Source organism: Protopterus annectens, chromosome 9.part0, assembly GCF_019279795.1.
Source record: "Protopterus annectens isolate FY-2018-M chromosome 9.part0, PAN1.0, whole genome shotgun sequence".
Classification (NCBI taxonomy): Eukaryota; Metazoa; Chordata; order Ceratodontiformes; family Protopteridae; genus Protopterus; species Protopterus annectens.
Window position 1 is genome coordinate 1,744,535,052 of NC_056743.1, and position 22,049 is coordinate 1,744,557,100.

A 22,049-nucleotide genomic window follows, 5' to 3' on the forward strand; every position below is an offset into this window, starting at 1 on the left:
TTGGAAGTTTTAAAGTTATGTCATTGAAACAGCTTACCACTGGGGGGAGTCTTACTACTCCCTGATTTGGAAGTGGGAGGCCCCCCACTGCTTAGTCCTGTGCGTACCCAGGGACTGAAGCCTGGGTGTTCTGCTGGTGTTGCGTTTGGACTGAGAAGGCCTGGAAGAGGCAGGAAAGGACCAATTCTTAGAGGGCCAATGCCTACTAAATCTTGGGAGGTTGTACTTGTAGGAAATCTAACAGTTTGCATAGATTTAGCTTTTTCCTCCATCTTTTTAAGAACAACTTCTGCTTTGTTGCCAAACAGGCGGTCCTGATTTAAGGGAGCATCCAGCAAATTTAGCTTTAACATGATCTGGCAAAGATAGCTCCTTAAGCCAAGCATGCCTTCTAAGTATAGACCTAGTGACAGCAGCCCTGCAAGATGCCTCTAGTGAATCAAAACCACATTGCATATGTTTTCCAACCTGTTCAGCAGAATGGATTAAAAGGAATCAACATAATTTTCTTTTTAAGCAATCCAATAATATGCGGCTAATACTTTAACATATGAAACTGGTAGTTTAAGGCCCTAATGGCCAAGGTATACCTTCTTACCCCATCTATCCAGAGCCCTGGAGTCTCTATCGGGGGGGGGGGGGGTAGGATTTCTGGCAGTAGTAACCTTAATGCCCTTGGGTCCCTGAGAAATGGTCTCAGGATCCGCAGTAGGATTTTTAAAAAGGAACTTGAGAGAGTCAAGAACCCTGTAATATCTATCAGGTTTTCTGGAAGCAGGAGGTAGAGTCAGGGGCCAAGCTACATTCCGAAAAGGCATCATCAACAATGTCTAGTACAGGAGGGATAGCTAAAGGCCTGTGTTGGGGCAGGAGTTAAGAAATCCCTAAGCCTCTTTTTAGAATCTGAGTAATCCTGGCTTGCCCAGCAAAAATGCTCCCTAAGAGTATGTAAGGTTTCACCAAAAGAGAAATCCTCTGGGGGGGGGCAGAGGGAATAGAGTCCTCTGCATCAGAATCCTCATTGGTAGATAAGGGTAAATCCTGGTCATCAGAGGAAACAGAAATTTCAGAATCCTGGACAGAAGTATCATAAGCAAATTCAGTCTTAGGTCTCTTAGAGGGGGAAGGTTGGCTTCTCCTTATTAAAGTAATAAGGTCTACAGCCATTCTTATCAATTGTTTTTTAGGCATAGAGGCCTGACCATGCGGTCTGGGCATCGGTTTTCTAGGCATGGTTCAAGTTTTAGGCCTTGAAGAACAAGAGTTTGCATAAAAGTCGGAAGAGAGACCTTCCCTGCCTTGGTGCATAAGGGCTTGACCGGTAACTAACAAGGGGGCACAGAAATGAAACACAAACGGGGAAAATGTGCACCAAGATGGCGTCTGTTTAATATGCAAGTCAGTAGGCCTGAATATGCCCTCAGAAGCCGGTGCCTGCACAGCTACTCTGGACCCATCCAAGGAAGAGACATCCACAGGTTCCACAGTTGAAGCATCTCGTGGCATACCGGACTCCGAATGGGTCTCAATAGAAGCCTGCGAATCTGAAGTAGCGGGTATCAGGTGCTGCGAAAGCGCCTCACTGAGTACCAGCAAACTGGCGACTGGCTTAGGAGAAGTGTCGTTGGCAGCTTTGGACCTAGGCGGCCTGTCTCTGTCTTTATCTTTGCATTTTTTCCGAATGTCGGTAGTCGGATGGCTTACCGAAGACATATCTGGATAATTGAACAGAGTACCAAAATATTTAGAAGTGTAAATATACTGACAATGAACAGTTCTTTGCTTAAATAAGGCACAAAACCCACAGCGAGGTACGTCGTGGTCAGGACCTAGGCAAGGAATACAGTATGAATGAAAATCTTTATGAGGTATTTGCTTTCCACAAGAAATACAATTACTGACTTTTACTGACATCGGTTTAGAGCAAGAAAAAGTTTCCCCAACGGGGTAGTTAGTTTTAGTTGAAGACTTCGGTTCTGAAACTCGAAAACGAAAATTTCAGGAATCTGCCAACTGGCACTTGCGAACTGCTTCTGCTTTGGGCACCGCACGGCAAGAAAGACCGATGTAATGGTGTCAGCTGCATGCTTTATACCCCTGACTACCTGACGTCATGGAAGATGAGACCGCAACAGACGCAGGACCCAAGACTTTGATAATCAGGCCGAATGAGGGCTACTGCAAGCAGATAACCCAAATGTGATGACTGCAACAGTGAAACATGAAGAACATCACGCTTGTTACTTTACAAAGGTAAAAATGATAAACATCGTAACAGAGCACATCAAATCTAGGGCTCAATAAGGACGACGGCGCAGTGGTGCAGCGGTAGTGTTGATACCTCACAGCAAGAGGTTCCCCAGTTTGATTCTCAGCTGGAGTGCCTCTTCTGTGTGGAGTCTGTATGTACTCTTTGCATTCGTGTGGGTTGCCTCTGGGTGCTCCAGTTTCCTCCCACTTTACGAAGACATGAGTCTGGAGCTTTTCACTCCGGGCCTCCGCTGAAAACTGGCTTTTTGTTCCAAGTCAGACTTTCCCAGTAAACAAATGTTAAACAAAAATTGCGCCCTTAACCATGTTCATTCTTCCAGAAATTTAATATGAAACACCAAGGTTGGGGGTTGGAGGGTGGAGACATGAAGAATGAAAATGGACCATTATGATAAGTATACAACTGCTTTATCTGGTGTTGTCAATTTTTGTTCTATCCTCAACATATGGGACAGAGTTCCCAGATAACTAAATTCCTGGGTGGACTCTAAGGAAGGATATTCCTTAGCACAGCTGAGCTAAAGGCTATCCTACCCCTTGAGACCAGATTCAGTTTGTAATGAGTAATAAAGGTATGAGGATTAGCCCAAGTTGCAGCTGCACATTTGTTGGCCATAGAAGCCTTAGACAGCAATATTGAAAAAGTTGCCATGGTCCTAGTGGAATGGGTTTTGAAAGATTTTAGTAAAGACAGACCCAAATTACTGTAGATAAATGATAATACTCAGTCAGCCATCTGGCTAAAGTCACTTTTGCAACTGATTTTCCCAATTTACAGTCTGCAAATGACACGAATAATTGATCTGTTTTTCTAATATCTTTCATTTTACATAAAAAACGTACTTGTGTGTGTTCAACAAGTGAAGCATATATATCCCTTTATTTGCAAAATTAGGAAAATTAATGGACTGATTAATACTGGACTCTGACACCACCTTAAGAAGGAGAGATGCGTTTGTATGCAATGTTACTCTATCCTTAACAAAAACTCAGAGTTTTAGAAGACAATACCTGAAGTTCTGAAATTCTTCTAGCAGAGGTGACAGCCACTAGAAAGTGTTTTCCAGGTCAGAAATTTAAGATCACATTTAGTTGCTGGTTCAAAGGGAGAACAAATTAGTGCCTGCAGCACAAAATTTAAATCCAATGGTAGAGCAGGGTCTTTATATGGGGGTCTCAAAGACAGTTTCGCTATCAAAAGGGTTTACAAAGCTTAGATGAAGCCAAAGAAGAATTCTCAAATCCCGTATTATGGAAATTAGAAATTACTGCTAACTGAATTCTAACTGTTGAGGAACTAGCTTCCTCATTAAAAACTGCTGCTAGAAATTCAACAGCAGCTTGTATCGGGTCAGAGAAAGGATCAATTTGTTTCTGTTGTGCCCAAAAAGCAAACCTTTTCCACTTATTTCTGTAAAGTTTTCTGGTACAGGCCCTTATGGAAAGACAAAAGTATCTTATGGACAGGGGAAGAGAGCACAGGCTGTCTGGCTATTAAAGAAATTGGAGAAACCACAGTTAGCTTGAGGTTTGAAATATCTGGATGAATCATGCCTGTCGGTGAGACAGGTGGTCTGGAATCAGATCCAGGAACCAAGGTGGGTAAAGCAGATAAGGCCCAAGGAAGGGGAACTATATCCGTCAAGTCCAGTAAGGTGCAATGAGGATTACTTTGCTCTTCAACCAGGCAGCTTTTTGTAGGCATTTGGGAATTAGGGGCTTTGCAGGGTAGGCATAAAGAAGACACGGGGCCAACTGTGGATTACAGCATCCCTTGGTGACTCCCTCAGTGGAGGGTTCAGGGCAAAGCTGCTGCTGCTGCACTTGTTGCTTACAGGAGATGTAAAAAGATCACAGCAAGGCTGGCCCAATTGACAGAAAATCGTATCTGTCACTTTCCTGTTGAGAGACCACTCATAAGGTAGTAGGAAGGACCTGCTCAGTTTGTCTATCATCATGTTGGACTTCCCGGAATGCGAGTTGCTATCAGAAAGCGGTCAGAAGAGATCTCCCATTGCCACACACTGAGGGCTTCTTGATACAGGGGGTAAGACCTGATTTCCTCTTGTTTGTTGATGTACCAAACTAATGACATGTTGAATTGTCTAGACTGCAACTGTCCCGAAAGGGAGAAAACCTTGGAATGTTTGCACTGCTCTCATTTCTAGGACACTGACATGCATATTGGCCTCTATGGGGCCCAAATGCTTTGGACCGTTTTCTCCATGAAGTGCCCCTTCACTCAATCTGGGAAGCGTCAGTGGTCAGTATAACCTTGGGCTGAGGGAGAATGAAAGGACTGCCTTGCAGAACTTGATCTGACTGAATCCACTACCACAGGTATCTCCTACACGCCTGAGTGATTCTTACTTTTGCTGACGTGATAAAGAATCGACCACTGTGTCATTAACATCCACTGAAAAATTCTCATGTGAAATCTTGCTAAAAGAACTAGAATTATGGCCAATGACACTGACTCGAAGGCTTGTAGAACCAAGCAAGCTGAAATTTTCCTACTGCAAATTATTTTCCTGATCTGTAACCTGATGTGCACTCTTGAAAGAGGAAGAGAAGCTGTGGCTGATGTTTTGTGCTGTAGTGTTCTTATGAGCTTCACTGCTGGAGTTGGTTGTATCTGAGCCTTGTTGTTTATGGTTATTCCCAGTTGGGAACAAGTCCAGAGTACCAGATTCCTTGCTTTTATTAGTAGAAGCTCGGTGAGAACGGTAATGAACCAGTCGTCTAGGTATGGAAACATTCAGAATGCCTGCAGTCTCGAGTGAGCTACCACTGTGATGCATTTGATGAACACACTGGGGGCTGTGGTGAGGCCAAAGGGCACTGCTCTGAACTGACAGCAACTGGCTCTCAGCTAGAAGCATAAATACCTTCTGAATTGCCCATTCATTTTTATGTGATTGTATGCATCCTGAAGGTCTATCGAGCACATCCAACCATCCTTGCCCAAGAAGGGTAAAATGGACTGAACCATGACCATCCAAAACTTTGTATGTTGAAATTAGTTGTTTAATGTGCTGAGATCCATAACAGGTATCCCGTTTTCATTCGCACTAAAATGAACCCTGAATAAATTCCAGACTCGGTCTGGTCTGGTGAGACCTCTTGGATGACTCTCTTCTACCAGCTTTTGCATTTCTAGTGCTGGTCCTTTGATTGGGTGGAACTTCGGGAAATCTGAATATACAAATGGAGGTGGAAGGGAAAAGGGAATTGCATAACATCTGGAAATAATCCTCTCCACCCAGGTATCTCTTGTGATGTCTAGCCAGGCTCTCTGGTGCAGGGATAAACATCCCCAGTTTGCATCCAGGGGGGTGGGGGGAGCACGACATGTCCTCTTTTCAGCAGCACTAATAGAGTCCATCAGAGAAAGAATCTCTGGACCCTTGGTTTTGCGGGCCTCCTCTGCTGCATGGATATCGGCATCCATTGTAGTCACCCCCCCACCTGTCCCTGGGGAACTATCTACACATAGATCTTGGAAAGAACCCTGGGACTTCCTGAATCATATCTTCCATCTACCTTGTTGATTCCTGGAAAAGAATCTTTGAGGAATCGAAAAACTTATGTCCACTACAGATAGGGTCTTTTCATCTTTAGCACACCTGGAGTCTGTCCTTTACGTTTGGGCCAATGACCTGCCAAAGGGTGCACTGATAACCAAGGACTTGAAGGGCTTCACAAAATCACACAAGCGCATCCAGGCAGGCCTCCTGATGGAAATGCCTGAACCCACCACCTTTGAGGCACCTTCAGCAGCATACGACGTAAGCATCATGGATACATTTGCTACAGATTGAAGGATAGTGAACTGTGAAGCCACAGAAGATTGAGCCTCAGCAGTAGTGGTTCCTGAAAGGGATTCTGAAAGTTCCTTGATCAAGTCCCCTTTGCAATCTCATGAAGTGTGTCAAGCAGTTAGCGACCTACGGGCAAAAGTCGCTGAAGCAGAGAAGTGCTTTACAAATCTGTCCATTGCCCTTGACTCTGTTAGAAGGATGGACAGAGGAACTCTATTCAGCTAGTTCCTTCTTGATTGCTGCTGCTATGACCATATCATCTAGGGGCATCCCCTTACTGCAGAACTCCCTGTCGGTCAGTGGAGCCAGAATCTGACCTGGCCTCTTGGAGATTGGCACAACTAAGTCACGCTCCTTCCACAACCACCTGGAGGATCAAGTCAATGAGCTTAACAGCAGGAGGAGTTACCCAGATGGTTGACAGGCCAGCTCCATAGGCCTCCAGAAATACTGACACCTCTTAAGGATCTCAAGGATGTCTCTGAATGAGATGTCTTCAGTAGGTAATCTTGGGGGCCCTTCATCGAAATTGGTATCCTCAGTGATAGACTCCTGAGGTAAGTCCAAGTGCCTCCTTTTACACTTCTCCTTCCTAGGGACTTCCTTGGTGGGATGCTCCAGTGAAGTATCGGAAGAGGGAATACTCTGCTGGGTGGACTGCAGACTCTGAGCTGGCTGTTACTGTAACGTACAATGATGTGGCTCAAGACACAGATATTTGTGATCCAGACGGAAGATCGGGGGGGGGGGGGCAGTGTGTGGTGCCACAGCAGAAAACACTCTCTTCACTACCTTAAAGGCAGATCTCTCCAGGGAGAAGGAAGACAATGGATCCAAAAAAACAGGCTTCTGCTTCTGGCCCACTGTCTCCCTCTGCCTCAAAAGCAATCTCCCCAAGGTGGAAGTCGGAGCCCAGCTGTCCAGTGTAGAGGCTCCGAGGAGGAGACGGCTCTGAAAACTTTAGAGTCAACTCTAGCAACTTGGATCTAACAGGGGCGCTTCGGCTCAAAGAATTATCCAGATCCAAAGATGTTGGAGCCAGTGTACTCAAACTGCTTTGGATCTGAAGATAGAAGTACTTTCAGATGCAAGCCAGATGGACCCAGATGGTTTGGATCCAGGGGCTCAGACGATCGGATGGATCAGAGAAGGAGTCACCATAGGTAGCGTGGTGGAAGGAGGGGCTTCCTGATCCGAAGGGGTAGGAGCCGGAAGAACATCCATCTGTATACACAGAGACAAATCTCATCATTCTGTCCACGTGTTCTTCAGTCAAATTTCTGGAAGAATGAGATGAGACAAGGGAAGGTGACCTGGAATGGTGCCTCTCCAAAAAGGGAAAGGGTAGTCTGGATGGAACTGGATCCTAGGAAGGAGAGTAACTCATTTTAGGCAAAAATCTGGATCCAAAGGAGTAGGATCTGAGGATTTCCTGGCCGGATTTAGAAGTTTGACTCTGTACAGACTTCGGGTCTGACTTGATCTTTTTCCTTGTCTGCTCCAAAGCAGGAGCTGATGAAGTAGAAGCCCTCAGAGACCAGATGGAAGGCTCTTTAACTTTAGATTTGGTGGATGGAGCTTCAGAAATGGATTCCCCAAACAAGAAAGGAAGTAAAACTTTCAAAATCAAATTGTCTTTCCTGTCTGCTATAGCCCTAGGATTGTAATTTTGATAAATTGATCAATTTGGCGGTGATCTGGGCCCAAGCAGTAAACACAAATTATGGACATCAGACTAAGGCAACTTGTGCCCACATTTTTGACATTTTTTGAAGTCAGAACGAGTTTTCACAGACATAATGAAAGAAATCAGATTAGCAATATGAAAACTTTATACATATAACAGAGAGAAGTATAAAAAGGGGAAAAAAAAGATACAAGCTATGGTATCAAAAATACATGACAGTGAAATATGAAAAATTTTAAAGATAAGGAAAAGTACTAACAATGATAAATACAATAATTGCACGGGAAGGGATGAAAGATTAATAGCAAAAATTAAACTCTAAACCACTTATCTCTATCGGAGAAACTTGAGAGCTCAGGATGACCAGGTCTATTAGCGAAAGTAGCAAACTCGATCAGAGTTATGTTAGGGGTTGGTGCATTATGGGTAGGAAAGGGGCTCGTGAGCTTTTTTGTGATCATGAGTTAGCTTTTTTGTGATCATGAGTTATAGTAACGTCCAAGGCAGATCCGAGGATCACATCCAAACCCATATGTTGAGGACAGAATGAAAACTGACATCAGACTGAGAATTAAGGGCCGGCATAGGAACAGTCTGAATAATGCACCCCATAAAAATAAATCCTGAGAAGGAATCAGAAAGGAGTTTTTGAAAATGTATAGTGAACCCCAGGCTCTGCAGAAGGGAAATGGCAAAAAAAAGAGATTTGGCAAAAAAAACAAAAACAAAAAAAAAACAAACTCTGGAGGACGCCTGTAACAGGTCGTCGTCCAAGTAGGGAAAACCAAGGATCCGCCTTAGCCTGCAAAAAGTAATCACAAGCCCAGGAATTTGGTTAATACCCTTGGGGCAGTAGAAAGGCCCAAAGGGAAAAACAGAGAACTGAAAATGCAAAGAAGCAACAGAGAAAAGTAAAAACTTCCTGAAAAGGGGATGAACAGGGATATGAAGATAGGTATCCCTGAGATTCAGACATATCAGACAAGGCTGAGGAAGCAGCAGAGGGAAAACTCCGAAGGGACAACACTCAAAAAGAAGGGACTTTTAGAAAAGTGTTTAGATGAGAGAGGTCCAGAATGGGTCTCCAACGCCCTTTGTTCTGGGCACCAAAAACATTTTGGAGTATAACATCTTCCCCCTTTGGGAAACTGTAACTTCTGAATAGTTCCTGAGTCAGAAGATCCTGAAGCACCAGTGGAAAGAAAGGCAACTGTTCCTGAAGGGGCTAAGGAATGCTTATAAAAGAGGAAAGACTTTCAGACCATGAAATACCAAAGGCAGACAATGGACAGAACCAAGGAGTCCTGAGTAATCTTTAACCAAATAGGGAGGCAAAGGGAAAGACGAGATAAAGGAATGTGTCTCTCAAGAGCAGGACAGTCAGACAGCACCTGGCTGGTCAGGAAAGGGGGGGGGGCTTGAGGCTATGAACAAAAGCTGGCTTATTAGATAAGTTCTCTGAAATATAGGCACAGGAGAAAGAAAAACATGTTTAAGTTCTTTAAGGTCCTCCCTTTATCCTGACAAGACTTGAACAAATCATCAGCAGCTTCACCAAATAAGTATTTGTTGTCCAGAGCAGCATCCATCAGCTTAGCTCTTAATAGCAGGCAAAGGTTGAAGGCGAAGCCAAGAATATCTCCATCACAGAACCAAAGGCAGCAGCCCTAGGAGGAGCATCTGCTACATCATAACTACACTTAATGAAATGCAGAGTTACCTGGGAAGAAGTCCCTAGCAGGGAAAGAATAGAAGTCTTCTCTTCAAAGTCCAGGAAATCAGAAAAAAAACCAACAGGCCTGGGAAAGAAAAGCCAAAATATATCTTGACATGTGGGTTTGACAACTGACTGCCCTAAAAGCTAAGGCAACAGAGGTATAACCCTTCTTACCTTATCTTTCCATAGTTCTGCTGTCTTATCAGACGGAAGTAACTTAGTAAAAGGCAACAACTGAGAAGGTTTGCCCGATGCCACAGACACCACAGATGGGTCAGGAAAAGGACACCTATAAAGAACTTTACAGTCCTCAGGCACCCTATAAAACCTATCAGGTTTCTTGGGGACAGGGGGCTGGGAAGTAGGAGTATTAGATGCAGTAAAAAGGCATCCAACAATGCAGCCAAAGCAGGAGGAACAACAGAACGTCTCAGAGTCTGCAAGACCTGACAATATCTTTTCTATACCTCAGAAACCTTGGCAAAATCCCATTTAAAGAACTCCCATCATTCTGGAGATCATCTCTCTAAAAGAAATTTCATTGAAAGGAGTGTCAGGACTTGTAGACTCCTCTTTCTCAGACCCACAGTCTAAAGGAGAGGGAATCTAAGAATAAGCAATAAATTCCTCATCTGAGTCCATCTCCTCTTCAGAGGAATCCTGTTCTCTAGGTCTTTTGAGAGGAGTAGAGGTCCAAAGGGGGCCTGGAACAGAAACTCCATGAGGAGGTTTCAAAGACATCACATCATTAACCAACCAGAGTGAAATTCTGCCATTCATTCTGCAGGCCCTTAGGAGCTGGAGAAACATGCTTAGTCTCTTGCTTTTGCTTTATAAAATTTAGAAGGCTCAGATCCCGGACGTTATTCAATAACTGTAGTTGGGACTTCCTCTCTACCCACCCCTAGGCCCCCAGAAATAATCAGCCATGGTTCCCCCTGAACATTTAAAGAGGATGTCTGCAAGGCTTCCAAGGACGTGCATAAGGTTAGATCCACACTGGCCTCCAAAACAGAAGAATTCAAGGGGGGGGGGGCTGAGCTACCCTCCAGGCTTTCACCCACCTTGGGAGAGATGTCTGGCAAAGATGGCACAGCAGAAGAACCGGACCTAGATGTTTTTGGCCTTTTTGCCTGATGGCTGACCCTCAGAGCAGGAAGTTTCCTATATAGTGTCTTTCACTAAAAGCTTAAGACATTGGTTCTCCAAATACAAGGCCAGAGGAAAGCAGACTACGGACTGTCTCAGGAACAAAGGCCTGACAAATGCAACAAGATGTATGGTCATGGGAAGCACAGAGACAAAATAAGCACAGCTTGTGACTATCTTTATGGGGAAATTTGTCTCGCACACAGGCTTTTATCCTTCCTGGATGACATGAACCCCCACAAGCAACAATGCAAAAAGGAAAAAAAAAAAAAAAAAAAAAAGACCAAAAAAGCCCAACAGGGTACTTATCTGAAATTGCAGTGAACCAGCAAATGGAGCGGGCATTCAGACAGATGATCAAGAGATGGCATTCAGACCGCTGGCAAAGAAGTTCAGAGGATGGTATATCCAGACATCACCTTTATTCCTTACACTACACAAGTAGCATGCGTGTCAGATATGGCGTACCTTACAGCAACCTAAAGGCTTTGGTATACTGACCAGATGTTGGGCCACCCTTGGCAGTGGATCCCTATTGTAATGCATACTGCAACAGTGAAATGGAAGGACATCAACAGATGAGCACAGTGGTGTCACCCATCAACGACAGAGGTAAAGAAGAAATCAAAAAGGGTAGTGTACAGTCGAATTAACAGAACCCAGGTCAATGCTCTTGTTGCAAAAGGTTTCTGACAAGTAGCACATCCATTCTTACTCCTGATAGAAAAGTTACATTCAGAGGTAACATTTTTTAGTGAATCACAAAACACACTAGCCCCAATCCCTAGCATTATTTTCTGACAGAAAAAAAAAAGTTATGTACTCACCATAACGTTCCATCTGTGCTGTCGATGTTTGCTCATTCTTGATGAATGGAACTTGGTTCTGATCCTCGGAACCAGCTCGGCCATTATACAGTTCGCACCAGCCAAAAACTCTCGAGTTAAGACTCTACCCACAATGCCCCTCTCTCCATTACCTCAGATCGAGTTTGCAGATAACAGCAAGAGTATACACAGTAATTGTAAGCAGAAGCAATGTGCAAGGTAAAAACCCTATGACAACTCAGGACATCTGCAGGAGGGGGATGGTGGGCGGGATGTCAAGAATGAATTAAGTTTGACAACACAGATGGCACGTTATGGTGAGTACATTAACTTCTTTATCTGATGTTGTCAATCTTCGTTCATTCCTGACAAATGGGCAGAGTTCCCAGCTACTTTAGTTTCTGGGTGACCTTATGGAAAGAGATTCCTGAGAACAACAGATCTAAAGGATGCTCTTCCCCTAAAGACCATATCCACTTTGTAATGAGTGATAAAGGTATGAGGTGCAGGCTCAAGCACAAATTTCATCCATAGAAGCTTTAGAATGAAAAACAGCTGATGTGGCAACTGATTTGGTTGAATGTGCTTTAAAAGGTGCAGGTAACTTATGGTTGGGTATGTGCATAAATAAAGGTAACAATCTCTCACCCATTTCAATAAGGTCACTTTTGATGCAGCTTATCAGACTGTTGGACCAGAAACGGAAATGAACAATCGATTTGATTTCCTTGATTCTTTAGTTCTGTTCAGGTAAAAACGCTTACACTTATTGGACGTACATAGGCAACTGCAATAGTCACTTTTGTTTGTTGGAAAACTTGGGGAAGAAACTGGTAATTCAATAAGAGATCACCTTAGGAAGAAAAGAAGGATTAGCCCTCAAGAACACACTGTCTTAATGAAAAATGATAAAGGGGGACTTCGCACAGAATGCCCGGATCTCAGAAACTCTTCTGGCGGAAGTGATGGCTACTAGAAAAAGTTTTCTAGGAAAGGAATTTAAGATGGCAAGTAGCTGCTGGTTCATAGGTTGGTAGTAGGCTATCGGCTCTAGGGCCTATACAAGTCTAGCCAAACAGTTCCCCAGATATTTCTTCCCACAATATTTACTTCCCTGGGCCCCTGTCTAGCAGGGCAACTGACATGATCCCCCTGGGCCCCTGTCTAGCAGGGCAACTGACGTGATCCCCCGGGTGAATTTCCTATCTCCCATCCAATCGTCAAGGTTTCTTTTGAAGAGGGCCAAGGACGTGCTCTGCTTTACATGTATGGGTAGTCTATTTTAGAGTATGGGGAGTCTCTGGGTCATGAACCTATCCCTCCACCATGTTTTGTTTATTGTGATAAGGTTTAGATCCCTGGAGCATGTGGCTCTGAGGGATTGGGATATCTTTAAGTGGAGCATGTCCAACAGCTCAGGGTTTGACATGGCCTTGTATGTTAAGCAGAGATCACCTGTGAGTAGTCGATATGCCACAGAGTACAGCTGGAGTATTTTTTAGACAGTCAGCATAGGGCATCTGCTTTAGGCCTGTGATTCTTTTAGTGATGTATTTCTGCGGCCTTTCCAGCTGTTGCAGATGTCTTGTGAGGTACATACCAAATGGGGTGTTGTACTCTATAATGGGTCTAATGAGGGATGAGTACAGTGGGACAATGACCTCCTTTTTTCTGGATGAAAAGCCCTTAGTGATGAGGTGTGCCACATAGAAGGATTTCCTGACTGTTGTGGCGATGTGGTTATCGAAGGTGAGACCACTGTCCACCTGTGTCCCTAAGTCTCTCATTACACTTTTGGTGTTTAGTATACTGCCACCTATGTGGTAATTCATGGGTACATGGTTTTTCCCAGAGGGGATAACTATACATTTCTTGGCATTAAGCTTGAGCCCATGGCTCTGGCACCAAACATCTGTTTCTGTAAGGCCCTTTTGTAGAATATCCACATAATTTGGGGATTCAATAATGGCACCAAGTTTGCAGTCATTTGCCAACTTTGTCAGCCAGAGTCCCTTAGTGTTGGCCTGCACTTCAGAGAAGTAGATGCCAAACAAGAGCAGTCCCAGGACTGAACCCTGAGGTACTCCACTTGTCTGGAGCTGGATTTGGAGTCTGCTACTTTTACAGTCTGGGTTCTGTCACTAAGCCAGTTGGCAACCCATCAAGTGAAGTAGGGATTTATGCCCAGCTTAGTAAGTTTATCTATGATTCCAGAGTGGGGGATGGTGTCGAAGGCCTTTGTGAGGTCCAGATAGGCTGTCTGGACCACCTTACCCTCATCCACAGCTCTGGAGACTGATTCAAAGAAGTCAATCAGGTTCGGGAGACAAGATCGGCCCTTCAGGAACTCAAACTGGGTGGGGTCCAATGTTTGAAAGTTGCCAATGTCTTTGTTTATAAATTCCATGCCCTTGCAGATCATTCCCAGGATCCAAGGTGGATTCCCCCCTTGTGGAATGGGATAACTGTAGCTGTGCACCACTCAGTGGGCATGAAGCCGGAGGTGAGGCTATGATTAAACACGATACTTAGGTGAGGTGCCAGTTCATTTTGTAGTTCATGTAATACACAGCCCGGGACGTCATCTGGTCCCATGGATGGTGTATTCTTTGCTTTTGAGAGTGCGGTTTCTACTGTGATTACAGGAATTTGGCAATCTTTTGGTATTGAGATGGGTCCTTGAGGGGGTGAATTTGGCACTACATCTACCTGCCAGGACATTGGCTATATCTTTGGGATCAGTATATTTAATGCCATTCTGTTGTAGCTCAGAGCAGATCTGAGCACTGCCATTTAGATTCTTGACATAACTATAGAATGCCTTGTGGTTGTCTTTACAATCTTTGGCAATTTTATTTTCATAACTAGCTTTGGAGGATTTCATGAGGGATCTCAGCTTCTTATTGAGGTTGGTAAGGGAGTTGTTTTGCATCCTGGGATTTTCCTCTTTTCTGCAACAGTTTCTTCCTTCTGTTGTATAGTTTGTTTATGGCAGGGGACCACCAAATTGGCTTCCTTTTTTTGGAGGAGAGCGTCTTGGTTCTATTTGGGATGGCACCATTCATGCACGAGTGGATGTGATCGTAGAGTGCCTTAGTGTAGGATTCAGCAGTCAAACTTTTAGCTCCCGTCTGCATGGGTGCCATGAAGTTTGTCACTTCTGACTTAAGTAGCACGAAGTTGTCTCTGGAGAAGTTTTTTACAGAGGTTTCCTTACTGGGGGGTGGGGGTGGGATGTGGATGTCAAGGGTGATTTGCTTATGGTCAGACCTGACAAATGAAGGGGTGTCCACTGGTGTGGAACATCTCTCTCATGTTGGTAATGACCAGGTTTAGGATATTGGAGCCACTGGTGGGACAATGGATTAGTTGATCCAGGGCATCGGAATTTATGAATTCCAAGAGCTGTTGGGAAAAGGTGTTGGTACCAGAGTAGTTTTCCCAGTTAATGGCAGGGTAGTTGAAATCACCCAGTATTAGGGTGTTTGGTTGTATCTTAATATTTTCCAGTATGTTTAGAAAGGTGTAGTGAGAATCTTGGGGCATGGTGGGGGATTTGTAGCAAGCTACAATTTGGACTGCAGTCTTACCTAGTGTTAGTTGCACCTGGAGAATTTCAGATGCATTGTGTTGGGCAACTAGCCTGGAGGTGTGAATATCCTTGGTGTTTCGGTCTTGGTTTGGTGGCCGAAAAGTGTGGTAAGAGTTGTAGCTTGGTATTGCAGGGGTGCTCTTTGGAGTCTTGAACCATGTCTCAGTTACTGCACAGATATCGATATTCTCCATTTTTAGGAGTGCCTCGAGAGAGTACATTTTGAGGTTTAGACTTCTAGCATTGAGTAGCATTACCTTCAGATTTTGCATGCTTGTATCTGCTATGGTGGTGGTTTTGTCCTTTAAACCTTGCCTAAAAAAGGCACTATAGGGGTGGCAAGAGCTTCAGCCAGTAACCTGAATCCCAGGGGTGACAGGTGTAGACCATCTCTGGCAAAGCATCGTGGTTTATCATGTCGTCCCAGGCAGACATAAATGGATCCCCTTTGAATGACACCAGAAGCTTAGCCAATTGTTGAAGTCAATCATTTTGTCTTTATACTGTGGTATCATTCTGGGCGAAGGCAGGATGCTACTCAGGGCTAGGGTCATACCTGCCTGGGCCACATGATCCGAGAGCTCTTCCATGTCTCTTTTCATGTAGTCCAGGGAGGTACATCTCAAGTCATTCACTCCAACATGGACAACGACAGAGTCGTATTAATACTTGTTGCCGAGTGACTTGAGTGCATGCATTATGTGGCGGATCCTGGCACCCGACAGGCAGCTGACTAATTTTCTACTTGTTCAGCCTGGTGAGTGGGACATCAGTGTGCCCGACTACAGAGTCACCTATGACTAAAGTGTTGGGTACGTTGTCTTGCCTTAGGGGCTGTTGTTGGGTGGCACACTGGTGTTGTAAGCTATGTGTCACTTTGGTTGTGAATGGTGTTTGTTTGCGTTTCAGCTTTGGAGGTCCTTGTTGCTTGGGAAGGTTAACATTAAGGGCCTCCGCATATGTGGGTTTAGTGTTGCTATGTGTGGGTGTTGAAGGGCTATGTGTTGCTTGAGGTGTAGTGCAGATGTTAACCTTCGCGACTGTCTAGCACAATCTTGGCTTTCTTGGCTATGTAAGTGCATCTCTCACAGGTTGTAGTGTTGGGTGGCAGGAGGAGAGGGTTGTCTGTGTACATGAGGCAAGGAGGTAGTTCTAAAGATTGCAAAAGCAGGGTGAGATCCCATGCAGCTATGGGATCTTTGAGCAGGGGTTTTAGTCGTAAAGCATCTTTGAGAAAAACCTTGCACAGGTGATGGGAAAATAGGGTATGATTATCAAATCCATTGTGAAAATTGGAAATGGCTGCTAAATGGACTTTAATAGTGGACGCTGAAGCTCCTTAGAGTGGTTAAAAATTGCAAAAATTTTATACAAGCATCAAAAATGGATCTAAATTGTTTTCAGAGGCCCAAAATGAAAATTTCTTCCATTTACTGTAGTAATCTCTCCTGGTGGAAGGCCTATAGGAGGGCAGAAGAATCTTTTGTACTGGGGAAGGAATATCATACTGTCTGGCAATTAACGGAATTGGAGGAACCAAGCTGTGAGCTTAAGAGCACACAGACTGAGGTGCAGCAATCCCTGGGGGTGAGAGAGCAGGTCTGGAACTGGGTCCAAAATCCATGGCTGGTCAATCAAGTGAGGCCATAGAAAGGGAAAACAAATTTGTCTGGGCCAGAAGGGAGCAATGAGAATCACTTTGCAACCTTTGGGCTTTCTTCAGGAAGAGGGGTATGAGAGAAAACAGGGGAAAAGCATAAAGAAGACCATTGGGCCAATCGAGGAGAAGAGCATCTCTCGGGGACTCCCCCTTAGGGGGGATTAGGGCAAAGTAGCTGCTGCACTTGTTGTTTGGTGGGGAGGCAAAGAGGTCGCAGCAATGCATGCCCAATCAGTGAAAGATTTTTTTTCACCACTTTCAGATTGAAAGACCACTTGTAAGGCAGTAGAACGTGTCTGCTCAGCTTTGTCTGCTATCACGTTGGAACTCCCCAGGATATGGGTTGCCACAAGAAAGTGGTTGGAAGATATTGCCCATGGCCACACACTCAGAGCTTCCTGGCAAAGGTGGTAGGATTTGGTTTTCCCCTTGTTTATTGACATACCATATCAATGACATGTCTGACTGGATCGCAACTGTTTGTGCCCAGAGGAAGAGCAGATTGAAAGGCTTGCAACGCTAGGAGCACTGCTCTCATTTCCAGGACACTGACGTGCAAGTTGGCCTCTTGTGGAGACTAAGTGCCTTGGAAAGTTCTTCCCAGATAATGTCTCCCCCACCCCACATGGGAGGCATCCATGGTCACTATGGCCTTGAGTTGCAGGGGGAACAAAGGGATGTCTCATTAGGATTTCTTCTGACTGCATCCACCTGGATAGATCCGTTTCGCAACATTCTGTTATTAAGATCAGGTGAGTCACTGGAGGAGAAAGAATGGACCATTGGGAAGCCAGAAGCCATTGAAGTATCCTCATGTGAAATCTCGCCAATGGGACTAAGGTGATGGCCTCTGCCATAAGTCCTAGGGCTTGGAGAAAGAGTAGAGTGGGCACTTTATTTTTTACCAGAATGAGCTGTACTTAAAACCTTATCTTTTGGAGCCTGTGTAAGGGTAGAGAAGCTATACATGAAACTGTGTTGAGGCGGGCTCCTAAGAATTCTAGGTCCTGAGTGAGACACAGCTGAGACTTTTCGTAGTTGACTGTTATATGCCCAGGGCACTGAACAAGCGTGTGATGAAGTCTGTGGCTTGCAGCAGTAGATGCCTGGTAGGGGCGGTGAAGAGCCAGTTGTCTAGATAAGGAAACACCAGGAATCTATGTAATCATGTGAGCCGTGACTGCTGCCATGCATTTGGTGAACAACCTGGAGGCTGCGGTGAGGCGAAAGAGGAGCATGCTGAACTGGTAATGAATGGCCTCAAGTCAAAAGCAGAGAAACCTTCTTGAGTGTTTGTCCATCTTTATGTGGTAATATGCATCTTGAAGGTCTAGAGAGCATATCCAATTGCTTTCCACTAGAAAAGAGAAAATAGACTGAACTGTGACCATCTGGAATTTTGTCTGCTGAACAAAGTTGTTCAGAAGGTTGAGGTCCAATATTGGCTTCCAGGTCCCAAGTCTTCTTTGGCACTAAAGAGAGCCTTGAGTAAAATCTGGATCCTATCTGGTCTGGTGGGACTTCTTGAAGGACTCTTTTCTAGCAGCTTTTGAACATCTATGGCTGCTTGATCCCTCTGATTGGGTGCAACATCAGAGAATTCTTTCAAATCTCGGCAGAAGAGTGAAGGGAACATGATAGCCTCTGGTACTGATTCTCTGCACCCAAGTATCAGAGGTTATTTGCAGCCATGCTGTTGAGTGCAGTGAGTCTCTCTCCCCAACTGCTTCCAGAGGTAAGCAATCGGGCCTCCTTTTAGGAGCCTCCTTTTAGGAACACTGGTAGGGTTGTCCAGAAAAGGAGTCTCTGGACCCTTGGTTTTGTGGGCCACCTCTGCCTGCGATTGGCATCTTCCATTTGTGCTCCTCCCACTCCCCTGAGGGGAGCTGCCACACGTGTCCTGGAAAGGCTCCCAGGACTTTTTGAACCACATCTTTTCACTCCTCTGATTCTTGGAATAGGACTGCTGAGGAGTAAAAAAATAAATGCTCACAGCAGATGGGATTTTTCCATCCTTTTCACACCTGGCTAGTGTGCCCTTCATCTTGGGGCCGAACAAAGATGATCCATCAAAAGGAACACTGATGAAGACTTGAAGGGCTCCTCGAATTCACACAAACGCATCCAGTCATGGAATCTTATGGCAACATCTGAACCCTCTGCTGTGTCTTTGGCTGTCTGTGCAATAAGCCACATGGACGTGTTCAGTATAGACTCCAAGGTGGTTAGCTGAGGCGCGATGTTATCTTGCACCTCGTTAGACACCACTCCAGTGACAGTCTCCCATAACTCCTTAATCAGATCTCTCTGGAGTCTAGTAAAATGTGCCATAAAGTTCAAAGAACTGAGTGCGAAGGTTGAAGTGTAGACCCGCTTTCCAAATCTGCCCATCATACTAGACTCACAGTTGGAAGGAGGTACAGCAGGACTCTCATCAGCAAGTTCCTTCCTGGTGGTAGCAGACACCACCACGACCCTTGGCTCAATATTGGCGGCCCTCTGGCAGAGAAAGAATTTTGTCTGATCTCCGGGGAATAGGCTCTATGGAATCAGGGGCCTTCCAACCCGCTGCATGATCAGCTTAAAATAGTCAGTGGGTGGGGTCACCCAGGAAGTAAGACAGTCGAGCACCAAATGCTTGCAAGTAAACAGATTTATCAGAGGTTGGGTCTTGGGGCTTCCAGTTACCCCTCTGCTAGAGGATCGCTAGGATGTCTCCAAAGGAGACATCTTCAGGGGATGACCAGGGGGAACCTTCCCCTTCATCAACATCCGTGTCCTCTGGACAGATTGGGGAATCCTGGTGCTGCTTGCACGTCTTTAAGGGAAGGGGGGTTCCCTCAGTAGGGATCGCTGAGGAAGACTCCTAAGAAGAGGGGCCCTATGCAGGTGTAACTTGAAGCTTAGGGACTTGCTGTCCTGTCGTGAGGATTGGTGTCAGCTCTGGACCAGTAAATATGGTAATATGACACTCCGATACAGGAGGAACCAGCTGACAGACTGCAGAGGCTAAAGCTCTCTCCATAACCTGGAAGGTAGGCACCCCCCCCCGAAGAGGGGTGGGAGCCCAGAACCAAGAAAGGCCACCTCGGAACAGAGGTCACACCCGACTCAGAGTCTGCCATCCGAGGCAGGAGCCAGGGAAGGACTCACAACCGACAAAGTCCCAAGAGCCAAGGTCGTCTCCGCAAAAAAAAACAGGGGCCAATCCAAGACCCTTGGAACCAGTAACAGAGTCTCTGCTGTTCTGAGGAGAGAACTGAAGTCAGAGCAAAGTACAGTTGTGTACAATTACCATACATGTAGATGTTAGTGTATTCACTGTTGCAGTCCTTACATATGGGTTATCCACTCCCAGTAGCCCTCAGTCGTCCCAAATACCATAGTCTTTGGTATATGATGTCGGCAACCGCCGGTTGTAAAACTGATGTATGTCAGGTATAAAGGGAGGCAGCCAACGTCATTTCCTCAGTTTTTCTTGCCTCAGCTGTCAGGATCCCCCAAAAGAAGGCTAATCCAAGAATGGTAGCACCCTGGACATGTCATACAAAAAACAGAAATCCATATTCTGTGCTTTAGGAAAAAAGGGGGAATGGAGGTTGGGAAACCAGGACTGCAACAGTGAATACACTCTAACATCTACATTTATGGTAAGTGTACACAACTGTACTATGTTCTGTGTGTTTCACTGTTGCAGTCCTCGCACGTGGGTTGATTCCCAAAGCCCAGAAGATGACAAAGGGTGGAGGAAGGGTCACAGATTAAGGGTTGGTAAGGAAGCCCTGCAAAACTGCAGAGGCAAAACCAGCCCTGGACTTAGAAAACAAAGGTAGATTGTAATGCCTTGTGAAAGGATGGACAGAAGACCAAGTAGCTGCTTCTAGAATGTCCTTAGTAGGCACACCTCTGAGAAAGGCTGCAGAGGTAGAGGCTGCTCTAGTAGAATGGGTCCTAATACCCTAAGGGGGAACCTTTCCATGCTGTAGGTAACAAAAGTGAATACAATGAGCAATCCATTTGGAGATGGTTTGTTTTGAAATAGCTTTACCCTGAGCCCCAGGAGCAAAACTAACCAACAACTGTTCAGATTTTCGAAAGGATTTAGTCCTAAGTAAAAACTCAGCTGTCTATGCAAATCAAGAGAGTGCAGAATCCTTTCTCCTTTATTTTGAAGATTGTTGAAGAACGTAGGCACTTGAATAGACTTGGTTAAGGGTTATGCTGGAAACTACTTTAGGCATAAAGGAGGGATTGGTTCTCAGAGAAACCCTATCTGAGTGAAAAATAATGAAAGGTTCTACTGCCATTAAGGCTTGTAGCTCAGATACCCTTCTAGCTGAAGTAATAGCTAAAAGGAAAGCAGTCTTCCAGGATGGAAACTTCAAATTTGCAGAGGCAGCTGGTTCAAAGGGAGGCAGAGTAAGTTTTTCCAGGATAAAATTAAGGTCCCAAGCAGGAGTAGGAGCTCTTCTAGGAGGTCTAAGATTACTAGCTCCCCTCAGGAACTCAAGGGGTGAGAGAAAATGGGTTGCTCAAAAGAACGAGCCAAAATTGCTGAAGCGTGAATCTTGATTGAAGAAAAAGAAAGTCCTCCATTAAGTAATCCTGCTAGGTAGTCAAGAATGAGTGAAAGAGAAGGATGAGAAGAGTCTTCTCCTTTAGCTAGTATCCAAGAGCAAAATCTCCTCCATTATCTGCATAGGATTTTCTTGTGCTAGGCCTCCTGACCGCATGAAGGACCTCTACCACCTGTTGGGAAAGATTTAAGGTATTAGCCAGGCAGTTAAATGTAGAGTTTGAAGAGGAGTATGGATGAACTTTCCCCCCTCCCAGAACCAACAGATCTGGTACCAGGGGAAGATGCCAAGGCTGAGCCTGGGAAAGGCTGCGAAGGAGGGGATACCAATGCTGCCTGGGCCAATCTGGAGCTATCAGAATTGCCTTTGGTTTTTCATCCCTTATCTTTAGCAACACTCTGGGAAGAAAAGGCAGAGGAGGGAATGCATAAATTGAGAGATTTGTCCATGGAAAGGACAACGCATCCACCCTCCAGGCTTTGCTGTGAAACTCCCTGGTGCAGAAGGTTGGAAGGAGATGATTGGTGTGACAGGAGAAAAGATCCACTTGTGGGGTGCCCCAATGATGAGTGATGCGATGGAAAATGTCTTTGTTCAGTTGCCACTCGTGAGGATCCAGAAAGTACAGTTTTGTACCTACCATAAATGTAGATGTTCGAGTGCTAATACAGCTGCAGTAATCACAGATGGGTTTTCTGCCGTCAGGCGGGTCCTCGGTCGGCCGAATTCCAAAGTCTAGGTCCGGCGT